The sequence below is a fragment of the Trachypithecus francoisi genome, unplaced genomic scaffold (genome assembly GCF_009764315.1).
Source record: "Trachypithecus francoisi isolate TF-2019V2 unplaced genomic scaffold, Tfra_2.0 Lachesis_group12, whole genome shotgun sequence".
Classification (NCBI taxonomy): domain Eukaryota; kingdom Metazoa; phylum Chordata; class Mammalia; order Primates; family Cercopithecidae; genus Trachypithecus; species Trachypithecus francoisi.
In genome coordinates, this window is record NW_022681457.1 from 57116712 (window position 1) to 57128643 (window position 11932).

Below are 11932 nucleotides of genomic sequence, written 5' to 3' on the forward strand. Positions count from 1 at the left end.
TGTAATATGTTAATATACAATTCAAAAGTAGTTTTAAAGATTAATACTGCTCAAACAAGTATTAATAAATTTTATCTTTTTTCTCCATCATTCTAATTTTTAGAATTCTACTTTAAGTGTAATTTTAATTTTTTGTCAGCAAGTTTGATAAATGATCAGCTGGTATATTCACTATTGGTAAAATAAAGGTTTATTGAGCAAATTAACAGGACAAAGTGGGTTTATTTTTTTTATTTTATTTTTTATTATACTTTAAGTTCTAGGGTACATGTGCATAACGTTTATATCATGTATAACTCCCCAATGCAATCCCTCCCTCCTCCCCCCTCCCCATGATAGGCCCCAGTGTGTGATGTTCCCCTTCCCGAGTCCAAGTGATCTCATTGTTCAGTTCCCACCTATGAGTGAGAACATGCGGTGTTTGGTTTTCTCTTCTTGTGATAGTTTGCTAAGAATGATGGTTTCCAGCTGCATCCATGTCCCTACAAAGGACGCAAACTCATCCTTTTTGATGGCTGCATAGTATTCCATGGTGTATATGTGCCACATTTTCTTAATCCAGTCTGTCACAGATGGACATTTGGGTTGATTCCAAGTCTTTGCTATTGTGAATAGTGCCGCAATAAACATACGTGTGCATGTGTCTTTGTAGTAGAGTAATTTATAATCCTTTGGGTATATACCCAGTAGTGGGATGGCTGGGTCATATGGTACATCTAGTTCTAGATCCTTGAGGAATCGCCATACTGTTTTCCATAATGGTTGAACTAGTTTACAACCATCAGAGAATACTATAAATGCCTCTACGCAAATCAACTAGAAAATCTAGAAGAAATGGATAATTTCCTGGACACTTACACTCTTCCAAGACTAAACCAGGAAGAATTTGAATCCCTGAATAGACCAATAGTAGGCTCTGAAATCGAGGCAACAATTAATAGCCTACCCACCAAAAAAAGTCCAGGACCAGATGGATTCACAGCTGAATTCTACCAGAGGTACAAGGAGGAGCTGGTACCATTCCTTCTGAAACTATTCCAATCAATAGAAAAAGAGGGAATCCTCCCGAACTCATTTTATGAGGCCAACATCATCCTGATACCAAAGCCTGGCAGAGACACAACAAAAAAAGAGAATTTTAGGCCAATATCCCTGATGAACATCGATGCAAAAATTCTCAATAAAATACTGGCAAACCGGATTCAGCAGCACATCAAAAAGCTTATCCACCATGATCAAGTGGGCTTCATCCCTGGGATGCAAGGCTGGTTCAACATTCGCAAATCAATAAACGTAATCCAGTATATAAACAGAACCAAAGACAAGAACCACATGATTATCTCAATAGATGCAGAAAAGGCTTTTGACAAAATTCAACAGCCCTTCATGCTGAAAACGCTCAATAAATTCGGTATTGATGGAACGTACCTCAAAATAATAAGAGCTATTTATGACAAACCCACAGCTAATATCATACTGAATGGGCAAAAACTGGAAAAATTTCCTTTGAAAACTGGCACAAGACAGGGATGCCCTCTCTCACCACTCCTATTCAACATAGTGTTGGAAGTTCTGGCTAGGGCAATCAGGCAAGAGAAAGAAATCAAGGGTATCCAGTTAGGAAAAGAAGAAGTCAAATTGTCCCTGTTTGCAGATGACATGATTGTATATTTAGAAAACCCCATCGTCTCAGCCAAAAATCTCCTTAAGCTGATAAGCAACTTCAGCAAAGTCTCAGGATACAAAATTAATGTGCAAAAATCACAAGCATTCTTATACACCAGTAATACACAAGCAGAGAGCCAAATCAGGAATGAACTTCCATTCACAATTGCTTCAAAGAGAATAAAATACCTAGGAATCCAGCTTACAAGGGATGTAAGGGACCTCTTCAAGCAGAACTACAAACCACTGCTCAGTGAAATCAAAGAGGACACAAACAAATGGAAGAACATACCATGCTTATGGATAGGAAGAATCAATATCGTGAAAATGGCCATACTGCCCAAGGTGATTTATAGATTCAATGCCATCCCCATCAAGCTACCAATGACTTTCTTCACAGAATTGGAAAAAACTGCTTTAAAGTTCATATGGAACCAAAAAAGAGCCCGCATTGCCAAGACAATCCTAAGTCAAAAGGACAAAGCTGGAGGCATCACGCTACCTGACTTCAAACTATACTACAAGGCTACAGTAACCAAAACAGCATGGTACTGGTACCACAACAGAGATATAGACCAATGGAACAGAACAGAGTCCTCAGAAATCATACCACACATCTACAGCCATCTGATCTTTGACAAACCTGAGAGAAACAAGAAATGGGGAAAGGATTCCCTATTTAATAAATGGGGCTGGGACAATTGGCTAGCCATAAGTAGAAAGCTGAAACTGGATCCTTTCCTTACCCCTTATACGAAAATTAATTCAAGATGGATTAGAGACTTAAATGTTAGACCCAATACCATAAAAACCCTAGAAGAAAATCTAGGTAGTACCATTCAGGACATAGGCATGGGCAAGGACTTCATGTCTAAAACACCAAAAGCAACGGCAGCAAAAGCCAAAATTGACAAAGTGGGTTTATAAACAGATTTTGGAAAATGTTTTATATAGGTGAGTAGAGCATTGTTCTCAATGGAATGCATGGACCACATTTGATTACTGATGCAAGTTTTCTTAAAATGTATGTCTGCAATCACGTGCTTCTTCCTACCTCCACCTCTCCTTCAACTCTAGGCACTCAGAAGCCTTTTAAGAAAATAGGGATGGATGTGAGGCATTCTTATACGGATAAAAGCATCTCAGAAGGTTCTGATTTGAACCCCAACTCAATCATTCCGAAACCCTGCTGTACATTAGAATCACTTGGGACATTTTAACAACAACCTGATGTTCAAAGTTATACACAATGCTAATTAAATCAAAATGTTTCATGTTAAAAAGAAGGAAGTTTTTAAAGCTCCTCAGTTGATTCCAATGTGTAGCAAAGTTCGAGAGCCACTGCCTGATTTGAATTTAGGACAACAAACTGCTCCTATGTGGTGGGACATTGGGCAAGTCAATTTTAAACATTGTTTTTCTTATCTTTAAAATGGTGCTGGAGTAAATGTCATTTAGATCCTTGGTCCTTTTTAGCAGATAACTTCAAATTCTTTTATTTTAAAAGTATTTTAGAGATTAAAAACTTCTTGAAGCACTATAGACATAGCCATCTTAGATACTAATGTTACAAGCTTTTTAAAAAATGCTAATATTATATAGACATACTGTTAAAATTCAGATTTGCCTTCCTTCAATTATTTGAGCCTCATTTTAGATGTTGTGGGCAGATGGAAAAACATAACTTATGTTTCCTGATACACAGTGTCTGAAGATAAGAATGCAGTAACATATATTTGAAGAGTTTTATTTGTTCATAAATATTTCATTTAAACTAATTGAAAGTACCTGCCCTTAATATTATACTGTGTAGTGCTATGCTGCATTACCGTTAGCACTGCTTATTTTCAGAGAGCTATGATTGATTTTGTGTGTACTTAGGTTTACTAACATTAATTATGCAAAAGTGGTTTTAAGTGATTTAATTTGGTATAAAACACTTTTATCATTAACTTTTAGGAAATAATAAAACATGGATGGGTAGGAGATAGTTAATTAAATCAACTAAAGTGCAAGGCCTAACAACTTTAAAAAAGCACTAGTGTATGTCTTAAATTTAAGCATATGCCCACATGGGTATAAGTTGCATGGGATGAAAGGTTTTGTGGGTAGAAGAGCATGTAACAGGGAAATATGTTATGATTTATATATTATAATCATCAACAGAAACATGTCTTCTAACAGTATATTGCCTAGCATTTTGATCCTCATATTTTTGTTAAAAACCAAAAAACTAAAACAAGAATATAGTGCCCTAATGGTAGTGTTCTGAAGTAAAAGATTTAAATTTCAGAGCCACTGGGATAATTTCTTCCTCCTCCCTTTTTAAAAAAGTTTTTAGACCCAACAAATGATAAAATCTATTGTTATGATTTTTTTCTCTTTCTATAGTGTGGCGTTAGCAATATATTATCACATGAAGAAAAGGTGAGCTCTTTTAAAACCTTTCTTGTTATTCCAACTGATTACATTTTATAATATCAAGTTCAGTGTTAGTTCATAGCTATAGACATCATCAGCTGTATTGTGCCTACTAAAATATTGAAGCAGATTATTTGTGTTTTCTTTCACCCTTAAGACTGTTTTAAGTCCTAACTTACTGAGAATCCCAAAGAATCTGTGTAAGAAATTAAAATTGCGATCTTTTAAAAATCTATTTCTGGTTTAGATTTTACTACCTTAGCACTATTGATATTTTGAGCTAGATAATGCTTTGTTTTGAGGAAATAAATGCTTTATTGGTGCATTGCAGAAAGTTTAGTAGCATTGATGGCTTTTACCCACTAGATGTCAGTAATAAGCAATAACCCAGGTTGTGACGATAAAAATATTTTCTGAGAAGTATATCGTTAACATAAATAACATTTTTTAAAGAAAAATAACTTCTCTACAATAAAAAGTAGAGTAAAAAGTGTGTCATATATTGATATTATTGCAAACCTCTAAAGTTTGGCATAATAGAAGACAGCTGTATTCTCTTCACAATATTTTTAGAGAAGCAAATAAGATGTAAGATGATCAAGCTTCATGCAATTATGTAACTACCAAAAGATGTATCTCTAAAGCTTTTAGATAATTGTGAGTGTTCTTTAATACTACCTCAAAACTCCACAAGTGCTTTTTCTTAGTTACAGGGGAATTTTACATATCAATACGTTTATTCCATCAATACTCACTGATCTTTCTTGCACAGTAAATGGGTCTTTTCCCCATGCTTTCTTGTATAATAGTATGCATTGTTTATTTGGTAAATAATGGTTTATGTCTTGTTGTGTCAAAAACTCACTTTTGTTAGTATCACCATGTCTTATTAAAAGTTCTTTAAGTACTGAGAAGCTGTCAAGTTTACAGTAGAAGAAGTGTGTTTTCCAAAGTTCTGGTTTTTAGCCTGAAAGCTTGACTATTATCATTGAGAACAGTTATTGTCTTTTTTTGTTTAGATTTTATATTAAGTTCATGGGTTTATGCACAGGTTTGTTACCTAGGTAAACTTGTGTCATGGGGATTTGCTGTACATATTATTTCATGCCCAGGTATTAAGCCCAGTACCCAGTAGTTATTTTTTCTGATCCTCTTCCTCTTCTCATCTTCCACCGTCCAAAAGATTTTAGTGTGTGTTGTTCCCCTCTATGTATTAATGTGTTTCCATCATTTAGCTCTCACCAATGGGAACATGTGATATTTGGTTTTCTATTCTTGTGTTAGTTTGCTTAGGATAATGGCCTCCAGCTCCATTCATATTCCTGCAAAGGACATGATCTTGTTCTTTTTATGACTGCATAGTATTCCATGGTATATATATACCACATTTTCTTTATCCAGTCTAACATTGATGGGCATTTATGTTGATTCCATATCTTTGCTTTTGTGAATAGTGCTACAGTAAGCCTATGTGTGCATGTGACTTTATAATAGAATGATTTATATTCTTTTAGGTATCTAGTCAGAAATGGGATTGGTCGGTTGAATGGTAATTCTGTCTGTAGGTCTTTGGGGAATCTCCAGACTGTCTTCCACAAAGGTTGAACTAATTTACACTTTCACCAGTAGGGGAACACTTATTTTCCATGATGTAAAAGGCTCACTTTATTCATTTTTGAGAATGATAGTTGTTTTACTTTTAAGTAAAAACAACATTTTATTTAAAAAAGTGATTATTCAGTTTACATTTAAATCACCAGTTCTTTTTCTTAACACAACCATACTGCAGTAAGAAGAAGTGCTTCTTGTTAACTTTCCACTTTTTCAGAGTATTAAATAGGAAGGTCAAGATTTAATAATACCATTAATTTTTACTGCTTCATCAAAGACATTCTTAACTAAATCAGACTCTCTTTTTTAACTGTAAGGGGCTGTGGAGAATAGAATGACTACTAGTGTAAGTTGATCACCTTGATTTATGCTGAGAAACCAGCTATTTCACCCACTTGCTTTTATAAAATCATGGCAAGTGTCAAACAGTGAGAAAGCAGGCAATGCCTTCATATCTTTTAAAAATTACATTATTTTTTGTTTTTAATCAGCTTTCTCAGGCTGAATTAGTATTTTTATCAGAACAGTTTTGGCTGCTTGGGCCTCATGAAAAATGGTGTAGGGGATCTCCAGAGGTCCACAGAGTACATTGCAAGAACCATTGGTTTCTTAAACAGGCAAAATGTATTCGCTGTATTAACCTCTTAATTCATCAAAGACTGGCCTACTTCAAAATAAAAAAACAGATAAGTTTTTAATTCGAACTACTTAAGTAAACATATCATGAGAATCTAATACCGAGAAAATGATAATAAAGAGAATAATTATACTATTCTCAGTAATTGATAGTCATTATTATATTAATACTTTTAAATTAGTAATTATTAAGAGAAAAAGACTACAAAATCTGAAACGCATTCACATTTATTTATTTATTTATTTATTTAGACGGAGTCTCGTCCTGTCAGTAGGCTGGAGTGCAGTGGCACGATCTCGGCTCACTGCAACCTCCACCTCCCAGGTTCAAGTGATTCTCCTGTCTCAGCCTCCTGAGTAACTGGGACTACAGGCTCATGCCACCATGCCCAGCTGATATGTGTGTGTGTGTGTTTGTCGTAGAGATGTTTCACTATGTTGGCTAGGATGGTCTCGATCTCCTGACCTCGTGATCCACTCGCCTCGACCTCCCAAAGTGCTGGGATTAAGGCGTGAGCCGCCGCACTCAGCCATATTCACGTTTATTTAAGTTCTAAATACTTTATTGCCCATTACTACTGCTTTCTAAAACATTCTTGTGTTCAATGTCAGGTTAGAGGAGTGAAAATATAACAGGTTCATTACCATGGCCTGTTAGGAAGGGTCAGTACTTACTGGCAATTCTGACTGGTTACTGTAATAAAAGATTTCACAGGACTTGATGTGCTGAGTGATAAGAGTTCCGCAGACCCTCTGAAGGTCAGGCTCCAAGAAAAGGATTTGTAAAATGGTTTGCCTTGGTGAAGTAAACACCAAAGCATACAGGAGGCATTATTTTACTAAACAGATATTTTACTAAGATATTAATCATTTCTGAAATAATTTCTTAAATGCACATTTTTACTTTATAGAGATGCAGATAAATCCCTCAATATATTTGACGAGCAGTTACATCCACTTACTGTAAGTGTCACTTTTATTGAGGCCGTATTTTTCTTATAGACTTGTGTTTGTTTCATGCTGAAGTCAAAGACATTTTTAAGTCTTCTTCCCCATGTCATGTTGCATCTAATCATCTTATTTAAGAAGTGTTATAAAAAGGATGTGCTGGAATAAGAAATCTGCAGCTCTGGTTAATTAGTGAGCTAATGAGAGTAAATATATAATCCAAATAACAGAAAATGTATCTTTTAAAAATATAATTGTCAATAGCATCAAATGATATAAATTTTTGTAAATGCCTTTAACACATATACATGATTTCTGTGAATAGAAATAAAAAAATTTAAATTTAAATAAATGGTGTGTAAATTAAAAGATGTACTTCCTCAGGTACACAATAGCCACATGTGGCTAGTGACCATTGTATTGAATAGTGCAGCCTTAGATCCTTATGGTTACAGAAAACTAAATGTGTTTTTTCAAAGTTTATTGCAGAGAAGAATGAATTATTGTAAGTAAGACTTTAAAGCCTAAAAGCATTTTGCATTTTTATAGAATTATGTGGGGAAAAAGAGTAGAAAGGAACATAAAAATTTTCTGAGCTTCAGCCCATTTTTTTCACTGAATGTTGATGAGTATTGAATTATTGTGGTATCTTAAGATCCCACTGTTCATATTTTAGAAACTAAAAGACATCTCCCCAGTCCAAATTGTTCTAAGCGACACATAGGCATAAGTATGAATACTGCTGTGTTAAGAATACTTCATTTTTTTTTCCAATGGATACTTATATCACAACCTTTCTTCTTTCAGCGAGAAAAGATGCCAAAGGAATACTTTGAGTATGTTCCTGAACACAAGTTTATTTACAGATTTGTCCATGTTCTTTTTAAAACCACAAACCTAACAGCTGAATTTGCAATAGTAACTTTGGTAAGATATTTCTTATTTATAAAGTATTTTTAGAAGTTGGTATTTGTACACAGGGTCTGGTGCTGTTTTTAAATAAAAGTTGGCTTCTGGGCCAGGCATGGTGGCTCACATCTGCAATTTCAACACTTTCGGGGAGGCTGAGGCAGGTCGATCACCTGAGGTCAGGAGTTCGAGACCAGCCTGGCCAACATGGTGAAAACCCATCCCTACTAAAATTACAAAAATTAGCCAGGTGTGGTGGTGGGTGCCTGTAATCCCAGCTACTCAGGAGGCTGAGGCAGGAGAATCACTTGAACCCGGGAGGTGGAGGTTGCAGTGAACCAGCCTGGGTGACAGATCAAGACTCTGTCTCAAAACAAAAACAAACAAACAAGCAAAATGTTGGCTTCTGAAATTATTATCCAAACTTTAAGAGAAACTTATGAAAGCAAAGTAAAACAGACATTCGAATTGAATCATCATTATGGCTTACAGTGTTGCCATTGCATTTTTCATAATAGAACCATTGCTATTAAAAGAAGCAGGAGAGATTCCTGATTTCTCCCCCCCACACTTCAGTGCATATGCAGTGTGCACACATGCAAGGCCAGCGGAGGTGTTGGGATGGGGAGCAGTAACAAAACCATCCAGTCGATGGGCAGAGACGGATTCCAGTGGAGCTCTGAGTCCCAGGCTGCATTCCTCAGGCAGTTCTCATGCAGGCTGTGATTGAGAGCTGCTGCCCTGTCATCTTTGTTCCTTGGGCAATGAGTCTTAATCTACCCCTGCTGATCACTTGTGCCTGCTCATGAAATTGCCCAGGAATGTGGTTCCAGTAGGCCTGGGACAACAAGCTTTGCTCATTAGTCTTCCAAGCCGTAGCTGTTTCCTTACATTTACATCATCCCTACAGAATTCCTATTGTAAAAATATCATTTTGAATAATAAATCCTATTCAAATTGTTGAAATTATTTTACTTCTCTTCGCAGCAAACCTATAGAGGAAAATCAACTGCATGGCTGGGAAGGAAAGAATACTTAGGTCAATACTTATTTACCATCCAATTAGAGTTTAGGAGAGAAGGCTTCTGATGTGCACTTGAATCAAAGCCCTCAATGGGTGCTGGACCAGACAGAGGCCTTTTCAAGGAGCTGCAAGTCATTTGGAACTCTTAGCACATGCTGGAGGGAAGCAGGAGTGGTGCTTCCAGATTTAGAGAGATAGGTGATGCTGGAGGGAAAGCTGGATTGGGAAAGGGAGAGTTTTGTACTCAGGCTAAGCTAGATGTGCCTTTTAGATGGCAGAGTAGCAGTGTCTAGTCATCATTTGGATATAAGGGACTAGAGTATGAATTTGAGGTAGAGATGCAGAATGAAGAGTAATAGCAACTGTTCAAATGTAGAGTAAGTGTGTAGAATAAAATTGGACAAGCCAGGCATGGTGGGCCCATGGCTTTAGTCCCAGCTACTTGGCAGGCTGAGCTGGGGGGGATTACTTGAGCCCAGTAGTTTGAGTCCACATGGTGAGGACCCGTATCTTAAGAAAAGAAAAAATAAAGCCGGGTGTGGTGGCTCACCCTTGTAATCCCAGCACTGTGGGAGACCATGACAAGAGTATTGCTTGAGCTTAGGAGTTCCAGAATAGCCTTGGCAATAAGGTGAGGCCCCATCTCTATAAAAAAAAGAAAGAAATTAGCCGGTCATTGTGGCACATGCCTGTGGCCCCACGTACATGGTAGACTGAGGCAAGGAGATTATTTGAGCCAGGAGATGGAGAATGCAGCGAATCATGATCATGCCACTGCACTGCAGCTCGGGCAACAAAGTTAGACCCTGTCTTTAAATAGATAAAGAAAATTGACAGATGATAGATCTGTAAGGACTTATAGTGAGTAAAGGACAAGCCCCCAGAGGAGTAGCTACTAGAGTGGGAGGAGGAAAAGCAGGAGAGGATATTAAAAGAGTTAAAAGAGGCTGTGGTCACAGTGCTGAATGCTGCCGAGAAGTGACTCATTTCATAAACACTCGCTGGATGCTGACTGTGTGTCACTCTTCTAAGTGCTGGGGTAGAAGGGAGAACAGGCTGAACACAGTTCTTGCCTTTATGAGCTTATGTTCTAGTGAGAGACAAGTAGTTTTTTCAGGTAGTGTCAAATAGCAGGAAAAGGAAGCAGAATGAAGGGATTCAGAGTGTTGGGGTGCTCAGTACTTTAGATAGAATGATAAGGAAGAGTCTCTCTAGGGAGCCAACATTTGAATAGTGACCTGATCAAAGCAACAAAGGGAAGGAGTGCTGGTATTACAGGCAGCAGAGACAGGAATGTGTGTCACATGTGTTCACAGAACAAACAGCAAGATGGCCAGTGTGGTCAGAGTAAGGAATAAGAGAAGCAGTGGAGATAAGACCACACAGGCAGGGCCACAGCTCACAGGCCCTTTTGGCTTCAGGCCATAGGAAGATGTTAAGGTTTTATTCCAGTTTGATAGGGGACTCATGTAGATCTTGCACAGAGAAGTGAACGCTGTTAATAAAGAGGCTAGGCTATGGTGACTGCTTTGGGGAAAGTAAGTCATGGTTGGGAGGCAGATTGGAGGCAGAGAAAAGGGCTAAAAAGCAATTAGAGTGATAGAGATGAGCAATGAGAGATTGTGACTCATAACCCAAGCAGACTACCAGTGAAGGCAGACATAACAGACATTGGAGACAGATTGCAGAAGAGTAACTCAAATGCAGGTATTTGGCAGATGGCAATGTCCTATACACGATTAGAAAAGGCTTATGGAGGCCGGGTGCAGTGGCTCAAGCCTGTAATCCCAGCACTTTGGGAGGCCGAGACAGGTGGATCACAAGGTCAGGAGATCGAGACCATCCTGACTAACCCTGTGAAACCCCGTCTCTACTAAAAAATAAAAAAAACTAGCCAGGCAAGGTGGCGGGCGCCTATAGTCCCAGCTACTAAGGAGGCTGAGGCAGGAGAATGGCATGAACCCGAAAGGTGGAGCTTGCAGTAAGCTGAGATCCGGCCACTGCACTCCAGTTTGGGCCACAGAGTTAGACTCCGTCTCAAAAAAAAGAAAAGGCTTATGGAGTTGACTGTTGGGTGGAGACTTCCAGTTTTTAAGTGTGAAGGCACCAGAAACCTAGGCAAGAGAACTGTTGGAAGAGTAACATCAGTGGGGCAGGCAGTGTACATTAAGAAGAGATGGAAGATGACGAGCTGGCATGAGTGCATGGTGTTGTGAGCACCAATGAGAGGACACAGCTGGAGGAGTAGTGGGGAGTGAGATGGGAACAAAGGAACAGTTAGATTGGGGAAAATCGCTAACTAGAGAGGCATAAAATCTTCAAAAAGAGCTGATTGTAGGAACAGTGTTCTGCAAAAGTGGGATGGGATCAACTGCCCTGAGAAGAGTTGGCATCAGTGGGGAAAAAGAATTCTGTGTCACACTGACCCAGGAGGAAAAATACCAATGAGTGTCAGTCAGCCGGTCAGCAGCTTAGCAGTAAGGCAACAGGAAGTTGAGCGCCCGCTAGTGTTGTTTCAGTGCTCTCTGATTCCTATACAGAGAGCAAGGTCCATTCTCAAAATACTTGAGAGTTTTGAGTTTGGGGGAAAGGGAGCGGAATCTCTGTAAAACATGTCATGCTCAATAGCCATTTATTTTTGAAAACAGGTGAGTTTGGAGAACACTTTTACATCTGAGCTGACGATCACAACCTTCTGACAAGAAATAAACTCATATA